Raw genomic sequence first — 15,050 nt, 5'->3', positions numbered from 1 at the left:
GGTCTCTTACTCAATTTAAGGTCTCATGGGATTCTTTTGATGTCTCTACTCCGCATACCAGCAGCAATGGCTTCTGAACAAAATTTTAACTGTTTGATTGAGGCTTGGCTTTATTTTGGGGTTTTGCTATGGGTTGACCTACAAACCCACTCTTCAGGATATGTCAAGTGAGGCGATGTAATTGCCTTCACTCAAGTGGTGTTCCCCAAGCTCAGTTGGACTGGCAAGGGTGTCCAATTCCATTTGAATACCCTGCAACTCTCATGCTCCACTTTCTGAATTTTCCAATGATAAAGCCAGTTGTAGAGTATGTTTGAATTCTGCAAGGCCCATGCAGTGCCATTTGTCTTATGGGCAAAATTAGGGGTAGAAATTAGAAGGCTGGAAAACAAGGGAATCATCAAACCAGTCCAGTTGCAGAATGGACAGCACTGATTGTGAAGCTCGATGGGTCGGTTCACTTTTATGGGGATGTTAAAGACTCGGTAAACCACTCTTCACAGCTGGATAAATACCCAGTCCTTGGCAGAGAAGATCTTCATGCAAAGTTGGCAGGGGGGTGCTGTCCTTCACGAAGCTTGACATGGGCCATGTTTGCTTTAGATGGTAGGTGCATTTGCATGGTTACATCATTCATTCCACTCTCAACACCTCTGGAATAACTTCACAATGGCTGGTATCCCAGCACCAAGTCACCCTTTATTTACATGTGCAGAGTTCTAGCTCCCTAAGATGCAGCTGTCAGAGTTAACAGGATGTCTGACACTTTTTTTTTCCCCCTTTTTGTTTTCTTTTTTTCCTTCTTTTTTAACCCCCACACTACCACCTAAGTGCGGTAGTGCTTATTTTATCCCCAGCACCCATGGTGTGTGTGTGTAGGTGTGAGACGTCTGACACTTCTTATCTGACAGCCCGGATTCCCTGATTGGAGTAGATTAACAGCACCAGTCAAGGAACTCCATTGGCACTCCATTGAGTCCTTACATATTAATACCACCACATGTGTTTTCCTATCTTCCTGGTGGTGGAATTTGAATAAAGATTTGTGCACTTTGTGTCTTTCACTGTGTCTCACACCTGCACACACACACCACGGGTGCGGGGGATAAAATAAGCACTACCGCACTTAGGTGGTAGTGTGGGGGTTAATTTAAAAAAAAACAGGAAAAAAAAGAAAAAAAAAAGAAAAAGAGAAAAAAGAAATAATACCACCACAGGTACACTATTGCTGCAAACTGCAATACATTGAATTTGAATTGAATTGAATTTATTGTCACTTGTACCGAGGCACAGTGAAAAGCTTTGTCTTGTGAGCAATACAGGCAGATCATAGAGTTAAGTAGCATAGATAAGTAAATAATAGGTAAACAAAAACACAGATACAGGTGAATGCTAAGAGTTTGAGAGTCCATTCAGTAGTCTAACAACAGTAGGGTAGAAACTGTTTTGAAACCAGCTGGTGCACGTGTTCAGGCTTCTGTACTTTCTCCCCAATGGCAGAGGTTGTAGAAAAGCACTGCCAGGGTGGGATGGATCTTTAAGAATGCTGGCAGCCTTTCCTTGACAGCGGGCCTGGTAGATGGATTCTATAGATGAGAGGTTGGCCTTTGTAATCGTCCGGGCTGAGTTCACCACTCTCTGTAACCATTTCCGATCTTGAATGGTACAGTTGCCATACCAGGTAGTGATACATCCAGACAGAATGTTCTCAATGGTGCACCTATAAAAGTTGGCAAAGGTACTCGCCGTCATGCCAAATTTCCTCAACTGCCTGAGGAAGAAGAGACGTTGTTGGGCCTTTGTAACCAGTGCGTCTACCTGAAGAGTCCAAGAAAGCTTGTTGATGATGACCACTCCCAGGAGCTTGACACTCTCCACTCGTTCCACCTCTGTGCTGTTAATGTGTAGGGGGGCATGAGTAACATCCTGCTGGAAAGTCAATAACGAGTTCCTTGGTTTTGACAACATTGAGAGCTAGGTTGTTCTCAGTGCACCATTTTTCAGAGTCTTCCATCTCGCACCTTTAGTCTGTTTCATCACCATCTGAGATTCGACCAACTATGGTGGTGACATCAGCAAACTTGTAAATGGCATTAGTCTGGTATTTGATGACGCAGTTATGGGTATACAGCGAGTACAGTAGGGGGCTGAGTAAGCACCCCTGGAGGGCCCCAGTGTGAGAAGATAGGCAAGAGATGGCTGAGCCCCTGGAGCAGACTTTTTTAAAAAATCATTTACAGCCATAGGCGAGGTGACAAAAGAATGGAGGGTGGCTGATGTTGTGTCTTTAAGAAAGACTACAAGGAGAAGCCTGGGAATCATAGATTGATGAATCTGACATTAGTCATTGGTAGATTTTTGAAGGGGATTCTGAGAGGATCTACATGCATTTGGAGAAGCATGGACTGATTAGAGATAGTCATTATGGCTTTGTGCATAGGAAATCATGTCTCACAAACTTGAGTGAGATTTTTGAAGATGTGACTGAGAAGATAGAGGAGGTCAGAGCAGTAGGAGTTGTCTAAGTGGACTTTAGTAAGGCCTTTGACTACGTACCGCATGGTAGACTAATTTATAAAATTGGACCACATGGGACCAGAGGACAGCTTGGCAATTAGATACAAAATTGGCTTGGTGTTAGGAGACAGAGGATGGTGGTGGCGAGTTGTTTTTTGGACTGGAGGCCTGTGACAGCAGTGTTCCCGAGGGATCAGTGCTGGATCCCCTGTTGTTTGTCATTTACCTAAACAATTTTGATGAGAGTATAGGAAGCACGGTGAGTAAGTTTGCAAATAACACCAACATCGATTGTATAGTGAACAGTGAAGAGATTTATCTAAGTATACTTGATCATCTGGGCACTGAGCTGAGGAGCAGCAGATGGAATTTAATTTAGGTAAATGTGAAGCGTTGCATTTTGGTAAGACAAACAAGGCCAGGATTTATACAGTTAATGGTAGGGCCCTGGGAGTGTTGTTGAACACAGACACCTCGGGGTTCAGGTACATAGTTCCTTGAAAGTTGTTTCACAGGTAGACAGTAAAAGAAGTGATTGGCACACTTGCCTTCATTGCTCAGTCCATTGAGTACAGAGGTTGGGATGTCATGTTGCAGATCTACAGGATGTTGATGAGGCCACATTTGGAGTATTGTGTACAGTTCTGGTCACCCTGCTATAGGAAGGATATTATTAAACTGTAAAGGGTGCAGAAAAGATTTACAAGGATGTTACTGAGACTCGAGGGTTTGCATTATAAGGAGAAGCTGAATACATTGGGACTCCTTTCCCTGGAACATAAGAGGTTAAGGGATGAACATATACAAATTATGAGGGACATAGATAGGGTGAATAGCAAAGGTGTGGGAATTCAAAACAAGAGGGCTTAATTTTAAGGTGATAGGAGAAAAATTTAAGAGGACTTGAGGAACAACTTTTTTCCACAGACAGGGTGTTTCATATGTGGATTGAACTGCCAGAGGAAGTGGTAGATGCAGCTGCAACATTTAAGTGACACTTGAATAGGCACACGAATGAGAAATGTTTAGAGGGATATGGCCAAACACAAGCAATGGGCATAGTTTAGTTTGGGAGACCTGGTCAGCATGGAGGAGTTGGATCAATTCTACGACTCTATACCCCAGAAGCAAAAGCTGGGCCTTGATCATTTTCAGGTACTAACATTTTGTCAGGAATTTAATTCCATCCTTTTTGAGCTAAAAAAAAATGTTCAATGACATTAAAAACCTAAGCTTGTTTTCATTTTCACCAGAAAAAAAAGGGGGAAGAGCTCTGACAAAACCATGGAACTTTTTTTTTATCATGTATAAAACATGCATACAGAATCAGAGTCATACAGCACAGAAACAGACCCTATGGTCCAACTCGTCCACACCTACCAGATATCCAAAGTTAATCTAGTCCCATTTGCTAGCACTTGGTCCATATCCCTCTAAACCCTTCCTATTCATATACCCAGCCAGATGCCTTTTAAATGTTGTGATTGTATCAGTCTCCACCACTGCCACTGGGAGCTCATTCCATACATGTACCACCTTCTGCATGAAAACATTGCCCCTTAAGTCCTCTTAAAATCTTCCCTCTCTCACCCTTTGCCCTCTAGTTCTGGACTCCCCCAGCCCAGGGAAAAGACCTTGTCTGTTTACCCTCTCCATGCTCATGATTTTATAAACCTCTATAAGGTCACCCCTCAGCCTCTGACGCTTCAGGGAAAACAGCCCCAGCCTATTCAGGCTCTCCCTACAGCTCAAACTCTCCAATCCGGGAAATGTACTTGTAAATCTTTTTTGAATCCTTTCAAGTTTCACAACATCCTTCCTACAGGAGGGAGACCAGAATTGCACACAATATTCCAAAAGTGGCCTAACAATGTCCTGTACAGCCACAACACAACCTCCCAACTCCTAAACCCAATGCTCTGACCAATAAAGGAAAGCATACCAAATGCCTTCTTCACTATCCTATCTACCTGAGAATCCACTTCCAAAGAACTATGAACCTGCACTCCAAGGTCTCTTTGTTCAGCAACACTCCCCAGGACCATACCATTAAGTGTATAAATTCTGCCCTAAATTGCCTTTTCAAAATGCAGAACCTCACATTTATCATTGGCTCATCTGATCAAGATCTGTTGTACTGAGGTAACCTTCTTCGCTGTTCACAACACCTCCAATTTTGGTCAACTGCAATCTTACTAATCATACCTCCTATATTCATATCCAAATCATTTATATAAGCGACAAAAAGCAGTGGACCCTGCACTGATCCTTGGGCACACCACTGGTCACAGGCCTCCAATCTGAAAAGCAACCCTCCACCACCACCCTCTGTCTTCTACCTTTGAGCCAGTTCTGTATCCAAAATGGCTAGTTCTCCCCGTATTCCATGATCTAACCTTGCTCACCAGTCTACCATGAGCGACTTTGTTGAATGCCTTACTGAAGTCCATATAGATCACATCCACCATTCTGCCCTCATCAATCCTCTTCATTACTTCTTCAATAAACTCAATGAAGTTAGTGAGATATGATTTCTCACACACACAAAGCCATGTTAATATCCCTAATCATTCCTTGCCTGTCCCAAATACATGTAAATCCTGTTCCTCAGGATTCCCTCCAACAACTTGCCCACCACCGATGTCAGGTTCACCAGTCTATGGTTTCCTGGCTTTTCCTTACCACCTTTCTTAAATAGTGGCACCATGTTAGCCAATCTCCAGTCTTCCACAACCTCACCTATAAAGAGAATTTAATTAAGCTGGGGACCTTCCTTCATTTTTATCATAATCGAAAGCCCCTACTTTTAAGAAAATATATTAAAATTTAAAAACTAAGAAAATACTCTGCAGATACAACTACAAACATTTAAAAGGCAGTTGGATGTATATATGAATAGGAAGGGTTTAGAAGGATATGGGCCAAACGCAGGCAAATGGGACTGTCAGTTTAGGATATCTGGTGGTAGCAGATGAGTTGGACGAAGGGTCTGTTATATTGTCTATAATCCCAATAAGGTGCTCATCCCTTTCTTATTTCTCGGTTCCACCAAATAACTTCCCTGGACATATTTCCAATAATATCCTCCCTAAGTACAGTCATAATGTTATCCCTTATCAAAAACTCCAGTCCCCCTCCTCTCTTGTACCCCACCCCACCTTTCCATCCTTCCTACAGCATTTGTATCTTGGAACATTAAGCTGCCAGTCCCACTCATCCCTGAACTATGTCACTGGAATCGCTATAATAGCCTAATCTGCCTTCCCTGTTTGCCCTTTTGCATTAAAATAAATGCAGTTTAATTTATCAGTCCTACCACATTCTCTACTTTGTTCTTTCCTGCTCTGACTGTTTGATTTGCTCCTTTTCCCAGCTGTACCAGTCTCAAGTTGGTCTCTTTCCTCACTGTCTCTCTGAGTCCCACCCCCCACACCCCAAACTTACTAGTTTAAATCCTACCAAGCAGCTCTAGCAAAATCTCCCCACCAGTATAGTATTCCCCTTCCAATTCAAATGCAATCCATCCTTCTTGTACAGGTCACTTCTACCCAGAAGATATTCAAATGATCCAAAAATGTGAACCCTTCTCCCCTGTACCCCCAGCTCTTCAGCCACACATTTACCTGCTCTATCCCTCATTTCCTACCCTCACTAACTCGTAGCACCGGGAGTAATCCAGATATTACTACCCTCAAGGACTTCCTTTTTAAATTCCTGCCTAACTTCCTATATTCTCCCTTCAGAATCTAATCCTTTTTCCTTCCTATGTCATTAGTTTCAATATGTACAATGACCTGCTGCTGGTCCCACGCCGCTTTGAGAATATTCTGCACCCTCTCTGGAGATATCTTTGATGACGGTACCAGGGAGACAACACACCATTCTGATTTCTCTGCCTCAGAAAAGTCTGTCTGTGCCTCTGATTGGAGAGAGTTCCCTTTCACAATCAATTGCTTGGAACCTGATGTACCCCTAATTACATGAGAGCCAGTCTTGGCACTAGAAATTTGGTTGTTACATGTACAGTGATTAGGATAACTATGTTATAGATTTTTTAAAAAATGTCTTTATTTAAATTTGGACAGTTTGTGACAAACTTACCCTTGATTGCTGATCGAGGTTGTGGTTTCTGTTTTTGACCTTACACCTAGTGCTAGTCAACTTAAAACTATACCACAGCAGAGAAGGAAGCAGAACAGTAGCAACTGACATACAGATCATTATCTCAATCAAATGGCTATAATATATTAACAATAATTACAAACGTACAAAAACTCAAAACTAATGAAAAAATGGTCTAACTGATGTGATTACAGTTAGCAACAGATGTTGTACCATCTATAGAGGATGTGTAAAGAATAACATTGCATCAGCATTATATCTGGGTAAAACATCAAAAAACCTACCTGATTAATACATACACTTCCAACTGTAGAGCTGTGACTAAGATCAATTTCTATGCAGCCTTTTACTTGCTGCAAGCCAGAAACTCTATCTTCATTCACAAGCTGTTTCTGGTTTCTCTGAGGTAGAATGCAGCATCAACGACATGTGACTGGTCACAAGGGAAGCAAACTCCGGGAAAGGGCGGAACTCATAACCACTAGAGAGTCGAACGAGTCTTTTTCAGTTCCGAATAATATTTGCTTATGCAACTGAATACAGATGTAGGGTAGGATGGAAGGTAAGTAGATGAGTGTTTAGGGCAGTTTCAGGATGTGAAGGTAGGTCAGCTTAGGGTGGGATTGCCAGGTCAGGAAGCACTAGTGGGAAATTTTGAAAGGGATCTGTGAGGGTTAGGTTTGGTGAGGTTTCATGCCTGACAGACGTGAGGGCGTGTTAGGCCTAATGATCAGTTGGACTCATTGGGGTAACACAGTAGAAACCAAGCCCCTCTATTCCCAAATTCACCACAAAAATTAAAGATTTTAAAATAAGTATACAAAATTCCACAATTTACCTGATACTTCAGGTTTCTGTACTTAATAAGAATTACTATTTATTACAAGTAATGAGGCTCTAGCTGCAGGTAACCTTCTCACAACTTACAGCAATTGAAGGACAAATTAGCTGGAGTTTGTAAGGTTTCAGGTTAGTTTTGACTGCAGAGAATGGGTATTGAATTTAAGCTTATTGTGATCAAAACACTTTTGTAATTCTTTTCCCCAGCTTCAAGCTGTTTAGATACCCAAGACCAAATCACGTAGTTGTCAAGCAAAAGGCCCTTGCCATCAATAACTGGTCAGTAGTCCACAGACCAATTAACCTCATGTTGCCACCCAGCTGCATCTGTACATAGAACTCCAATTCAACTGCAACTACTTCAGTTAATACTTGTTTAAACAGATGTATAAACACAATGGTTGCCTTGGGTGTCAGGTTCCACGCAGCCATTGTTTTAAAACATATCTTTCTCATTTCAGTTCATAACTTTTCTTAAAAAAACAAAATAAAAAGACATAGTCTTTACACAGGGTAAAGGGGAGATTCAAGTTCCAGTGCGGCTGGAGGATGTCGGGGTTGGTTTGGAAGTTGGGATGCTGTATCCAGCCTGGTCAGGTGTGAGGCTCAGTTTGGTAGTGGGATTGTGAGGTCAGTAACAGGGAGGGTTGGGATGTCAGGCCAAGGGTTCAGTATAATCAGTATTAAAGCAGATTTTAATCCTTTTTATGGGCAACTATTAATTCAGTCAGAATCCTCCACAGTTTCTGATGATCAGGCAATCTTTCAGCACGATGCTTAAATTTCTTCAACAACTATATCTGCTGTCAGGTTTTTTTCCCTGGAAATGGCGTTCTTACCCTTTGCAATCAGAGATCAACATCCAACCTGTCAACTCTGTTCCCTTTTGAAATCTGAACATACCCTTGATCCTAAGCTGTGATCCAAAACCATGTCATGTGGACTCTTCCACTAACCTTACAAACTCTTCACTTCGTCAATCTAAGCCTACCTCATGATCTCTTATATCCGGTAATCTTTATTCCCTTTCACTAGCACTTTTCCCTCTTGCAATAGAAATCCACCCTCCAATCTTTGCCCACAATGCAATTTGAACCGTCTCTTCCTACCGAGATCCAAGTGTTCCTGCAAACTTCCTTCCTGCAGTCTAAGTGCACCTCACAATCTCCCTTCCCTCCTGAGATGAACACATCACGTAAACTCCCTTCCCCACAGCTGCATTCACCACACCTTGCCAGTCCACACTACAATCCATCTGCACTCACACAATCAGGGGCCACTGTACAATTTGAACCCTCCCTTCAATCCAGGACAACTCTGTTGATCTGAGAGCATGCTGTGACCTAAGCACACCCTGCAATCTTTCTCCTCTCCTGCAATCCGAGCATTAATTGTAATTTGAGTGTAACTCAACAATAAGACCAGGTTTCCCCAAATGTAATGGTGTCTACTGTACATATATACATTATATTAAAATACACATTCCATTATAAACAGATTCCTTGCCTCCTTCACCGTAGCTAGGTTAAAATCATCCCTCGCAGAATTGTGGATGTACCTACACTAAATAGATTGCAGCAGTTTATGAAGGCAGCTCACCACCACCTTCTCAAGGGCAAGTAGGAACAGGCAATAATTGTTAGCCTCACCAGTGAAAATTACATCTGATGGATGAAGTTTTCAAAAGCCAATGGATTGGTTGCTTGTCAGTGCAGGGGTTGGGAGTTGGGCACATTCCAGAGAATGAGAAGCAAGTGGGAATGATCACAGAGAGCTTTGTAGATTGGGAATTTAATTGGGATTGGAGTAGGTGGTGCAATTAACAAAATGAAGTGGGGAATCAAGAGAGAGTCAAGTGTTACAAAGCAATTAGGGCAGTTAAAAGGTATGTGAGTGTTAAAAATCACACAACACCAGGTTATAGTCCAGCAGGTTTATTTGGAAGCATGAGTTTTCGGAGCGCTGCTCCTTCATCAGGTAGTTGTGGAGTATAAGATCGTAAGACACTGAATTTATAGCAAAAGTTTATAGTGTGATGTAACTGAAATTATATATTGAAAAATACCTGGATTGTTTTTTAAGTCTTTCATCTTTTAGAATGGGCATGTTAGTTTCAGTTCTTTCATATGTAAATCCCAAACTTTCTTAAAGTTACATTCTCAAGTGAACTTGAACAATAGGTGCCATGTTGGCCCAGATAATGGATTGAAGGTGTGAGGTGCCCTGTGTGAGGCCGTCTGTGCCCCAATGTTCAGACTGATTCTAATCTAAAAAAGGGATTTATAACATCTTACATGGATTCTTGAATTATTTGAGCAAAATAAAATGTAATTCTGCAAGTGCAAATTCACCCCACAAAAGTATATGTGCATGTCGGGTGTGTGCGCGAAGGGGTATGAGTGAGAGTGTTAAGGGGTATAAGTCTGAAAGGAGGTGCGTGTGGGAGTTCATGTGTGAATGTATGAGAGAGCATCTGTGTGTGTTTGTGCGTAATGCAGAGGCGTCACCTGCAGTGTGACATGAACTCATGTGTTAAAAGAGTTGTGCATAGGTTAGCCCATTGGATTTACAGGAGACATTATCTTCCTTTACCCTTTCTTATTTCTATCTCAAACTGATACAGTCTGCAAAACAAATTGCAAAATATTTTTATTAACATTTCTCTGTCTGCTGCACCTTTATACTCTTATTTCAGCTGATTAAGATATGAACATACCCATGTGATTTGGAAAAAGGGATGCCAATCACCCTTATGAACCACACCACTAAATCTCACACTCACAAATAATAGGTCAGATACTGGCACTACATGTACTTTACTGCAAAAGTAATGTAGAGCCCCAAGTTTGATTTGTATTTTCAGATAGTGTATGTTGAGAAGGAACTTGTACTGGGAGTGTAGTCAAGTGTGTGAATTTAGTTGATGCATGCATTTTTAATCAGAGTTCACAGAATTGGAGTATAGCTTAAGGTAAACAAATCAGTGCATTAGAAACACAGGTAAAAAATAAAAGCAGTGCTGTAGCTTATGTTAGGAACCCGTATCACAAAGACAAAATCACACAGAAGACTGAGCAATGTGCACAGGTTCAGTCACAGTGAAAGGGTATCATTACTTCAGTGGTCTCAAAAATATCAAGGCTGTGGAAAAATCCCAAGTGGTCTAAAAGAAAAATATCCCAAAGCAGAAGATGCTGAAAGCTTAATGTAACAAAAACCCATGTGTTTGTTCTGAAATTACTTAGATGTCAGTAAGGAGAAAGCTTCAAAAAGCAACTGTATCCTTGTCAACTAAACAAAGAAGTATAGACAGGCTAACCTCTCACTGAGTTGGGAATATCTGTAAATTTATTGTTAAGGGTTAAAGGGTTTAACTCTCTGTTTCTCATATTTGTAATAAGATTATTTCAACTAGTTCTTGCATAGTTGATATAATAAGTGTTCTTCTCCCTTTGTGTAATAAATTTTACATTATTTTGTTAAGTACACTGACAGCCTATTGTGAGTATGTTCAGTCACTGACTATCACATAAACAAATGGCAAAAATTAACTTTACAGTCTATCAAGCCAACTTGTACTCTGGGATCTCACATATACAGTATTATTATAGAATCATAGAATTTTAACAATACAGAAGGAAGCCATTTGACCCATTGTGTCTTTATCAGCTCTCAAAAGAGCTGTCCAGCTCATCCCATTCTCAGTCCTATCTCAGTAGCCCTCTAAGTTCATCACTTCCAAATATATACCCAGCTCTCCTTTGAAACCTCCTATGGAATCCACCTTTACAATTCTCCCAGGCAGTGCAATTCAAATTCTAACAACCAAGTAAAGAAGTTTCTCCTCATCTCACTTGTAGCTCTCTTGCCGACAAACTTGAAATTGTGACCCCTAGTTACTGACATACCAATTAGTGGAAACAGAATATCGTTCTTTTCCCTGTTAAAATTGTTTATAATTTTGAACACCTCAGTAAGGTGACCTCCTTAATATTCTTAGCTCCAAGGAGAATAAGTCTAATTTCTCTAATCTTTCCTTGTATCTAAAATCCTTCATTCCTCGTATAATTCTGGTAATATCCTTTGCACACTCACTCCGTGCTTTAACATCCCTCCTTAAATAAGATGCCCAGAACTGAATACAATACTCCAAAAGTGATCTGACCAGTGATATGCAGAGGTGTAGATTGCTTTTATACTCTATGCCTTCCCAGGGATTCTATATGCCTTCTCAACAATGATTTCAATTTGCCTGGCCACCTTCTGAGAATTATGCATGTGAACCCTGAGGTCCTTCCTCTCCTGTACGCTGCTCAAAGCTGTACCATTGAGCCTGTATTGTTTCTCGCTTTCTTCTATCAAAATACATTACCTCATTTTTCTCTGCACTGAAATTCATATGCCAAGTTCTGCCCATTTGGTCAATCTATCAATGTCCCTCTGAAGTCTCTCAGCATCATCCTCAATTCTCTATTCTTCCTAATTTTAGCATCTTCTGCAAATTTAGAGATTTTGCCCTCAATGCTCATCTCCAAATTATTTGTAAACATCAGAAAAAACAAGGGTTCTAACACTGATTCCTGGAGCGTATCACTTTCAACTCGTTGCCAGCGTGTGAAATGTCCATCTGTTTCCTACCTTTTAGCCAACTTCTCATTCATGCCACCAAGGACTCATCAATCACAAACATTTCTAATTTGCTCACCAACTTGCCATGTAGCACATATAAATTGTTTTCTGAAAGTCTAAATATGGAACATCCACATTACTACCCTCATCCACTGCCTACGTCACTTTGTCAAATTAAGTCAAATTTGTCAGATGAGACTTGCCTTGACAAAGCCACACTGGCTGTCTAGTATTAATTTATTTTCTCTAAGTATATGTTTACCTTTTCCCGTAAATATGGCTTCCATCAATTTTCCCCCTATTGGTGTCAAGCTGACGGATCTGTAATTTCCTGGGTTATCCTTTGCCTTTCTTAAACAGTCATGCCACATTTGCAATGTTCCAGTCCCTGAGGCTAATTCTGCATTTAGAGAGACCTGAAAATTTTCTGGCAATGGCTACACATTTTGCTCCGTTACCTCTCTTAGCAATCTAGGATGTATGCCATCTAGGCTTGCAACTTCTCTACCTGGAATACTGCCAACCTTTTTAGCATCTCTTCTTTATCTCTCACTATACTACTCAGTTGCTCAATACCCACATTTCAACTCAGCCATTGTCACCATCTTCTAATTTGGAAAAGACAAAAGCAAATTATTCATTTACTAAGTCTGCCATATCCTTTGCTTCAGTGAGAACCTTGCCATATTTGTTCCTTATGGGCCCCACTCTATCTTTCACTAATCTTTTAATATTAATGTGTTTGAAGAACATTTTACTATTTGTTTTAGTACAACCTGCCATCCTTTCCTCTTAGTTTTCCTTATTCCAGCCTTAGCTCTCCTGCATTTGAGTTATACTTCCTTCTATTCCGGTATCGTATGCTTCCTTACTTTCTCATCAATAGTCTTAGTCATCTAGGCTAGTCTAGCTTTGGATACCCCACATTTATTTCACATAGGCATGTACCTAGCTTGCATCATATTCGACTCTTGAAATCTCCCATTTTTCAACTATTGATTTTATTCACCAAAATGTATTTCCTATTGATGTGCTCCAGTTCAATATTTAAACCTCTTAAAATCTGCCTTTTTCCAATTTGAAACCTTAATGATTGACTGATTTTTATCCTTTTCCAACTCAATGTTGAACCTTTTTATTGGGATCATAATACAATCCAGTAAAAAAGAAGTGCATCGCAAATAATAGGCTACCAGTTTGTAGCAACTAGGGCAATTGATAAGACATGATTTGGAGATGCTGGTGTTGGACTGGAGTGTACAAAGTTAAAAATCACACAACACCAGATTATAGTCCAACAGGTTTATTTGGAAGCGCTAGCTTTCAAAGCACTGCTCCTTCATTAGATGGTTGTTTGTATCTTACGATCTTATACTCCACAACCACCAGATGAAGGAGCAGCACTCCGAAAGCTAGCGCTTCCAAATAAACCTGTTGGACTATAACCTGGGTGCTGTGTGATTTTTAAAATTGATAAGATACTCACCCAAAGATGAGATGACATTCCAGTTTTGATGCCGAACACTCAGATGTTGCCTTCAAGGATCCATAATACCAAAGAATGGGGATATTCCTTATTATGCAAGACATTTTATGTATCAAGATCATTAGTGACTCTTCTGGCTTCAATAATCTCTTCGCATTATCTGGTACCGAATCGCCATTTTTTAACTCTCTTTCTTTCCCCAGATAGACATGGTTAGCAAATGGAATTGAGGGAGTGAATGATCACACAGGTCAGATTGTGGTTACATTTCTAAAAGTAGATGGGCTCTTTCTCCTTTTATTTCTTCATTTGTAGCTTCAGGACAGAGAGAAACAAAGATCAGAAAAGATATTGGGGCACAGAGAAACTAGATTATATTTAAAACTGATGTAGAACAGTTGCCTAATTTTTCTGTTCGAGTAATTCAAACTACTTGCATCTCACCACCTTTCACAAAGGTTTCTTTCTCTTTGTCATATCTTCATTTATCACACTTTCACAAAATACTTGGAAAAGCTTGTGGACTTTAATTTAGTTCACTGAATAAAGGATTCCTTACGTTTGCTCCATGACAAAATGAAATCATAATGATTCTTAACATCAATGGTCCTTACCTGCCTCTGTACCTTCATCCAACAAAAATCTGTCAATCTTACTTTTGGAAATTTCAATTCACCCAACCGCCTTAAGGAAAGAACTTCTAGATTTCCACCAGTGTACAAAAAATACATCCTAATTTCCTTCTTACAGTGGCAAGTTTGAATTTTACAAATATGCCCTTTTGTTCTAGACACCTCACCTGAGGAAATTGATTCTCAAAAAGACATCAATTAGATCCTTCAACAGTCACCAAAGATTCAATACTTTTCATAACTATTAAGGTAATTCTACCCCTTCCCCAAGATTACACCAGGACTTCTTTCTCCTTTTGAGAGAGTTTTCTGAACACATTTTGATACAAATATTCAATTACAAGTAGGATCCACATCCTTATCCCTTTCAACAGTATTCAGATTATTTGACCTTCAAATTTAGAACAGAGTCAAAACCAGTGGTAGTCAACAAACGTAATATTGTACTGCCACATGTTCAATAATGAAGCAAGGCACAAGGAATGAATGTACTTATGTTCATTTTCAGTTTGTTTCTCCTTTGTTCACTGGATTTACACACATGAGCGCAAACAGGTGCTAACTGTACACACTTACTTGCTCTTGAAAAGTTCAGTTTGTACTTCAGAAGTTCTTAAAACATCATATAAACTAGAATGATACAAACTTAGATCATGAAATATAAACTTCACAGGAAATGATATGGTTTTCTGTCTCGACTGTGGTTTTGATAAGGACTCAAGCCCATGACATCAACACAAAACCAAGGCTGAAAGGTCAGTGCAATACAAAACTAAGATTGCATTTTCAGAGATCATTTCTGTCAAACAATGTGCAAAACATAG

The 15,050-nt window shown here is 40.2% G+C and overlaps 1 protein-coding gene across 2 annotated transcripts in view; it reads right to left on the bottom strand.

Annotated features, from left to right (window-relative positions):
* LOC122550057 (patched domain-containing protein 3-like) overlaps positions 1 to 7,056 on the bottom strand; it is a 49,207-nt gene extending 42,151 nt beyond the window's left edge. Inside the window, exon 1 of one of the 2 annotated variants that reach the window (XM_043690523.2) lies at positions 6,924 to 7,056. The gene's annotated coding sequence lies outside the window, so the exon portion shown is untranslated. The remainder of the gene's footprint in view (positions 1 to 6,923) is intronic. The other variant, XM_043690521.2, reaches the window with a different exon arrangement.
* Between the last annotated feature and the right edge of the window lie 7,994 nt (positions 7,057 to 15,050).

Source organism: Chiloscyllium plagiosum, unplaced genomic scaffold, assembly GCF_037043375.1.
Source record: "Chiloscyllium plagiosum isolate Xiang-an unplaced genomic scaffold, Cpla_swu_hap1 HiC_scaffold_5, whole genome shotgun sequence".
NCBI lineage: Eukaryota > Metazoa > Chordata > Chondrichthyes > Orectolobiformes > Hemiscylliidae > Chiloscyllium > Chiloscyllium plagiosum.
Note: the sequence above shows the minus strand (reverse complement) of the source record. Positions and strands in the feature narration are given on the sequence as shown.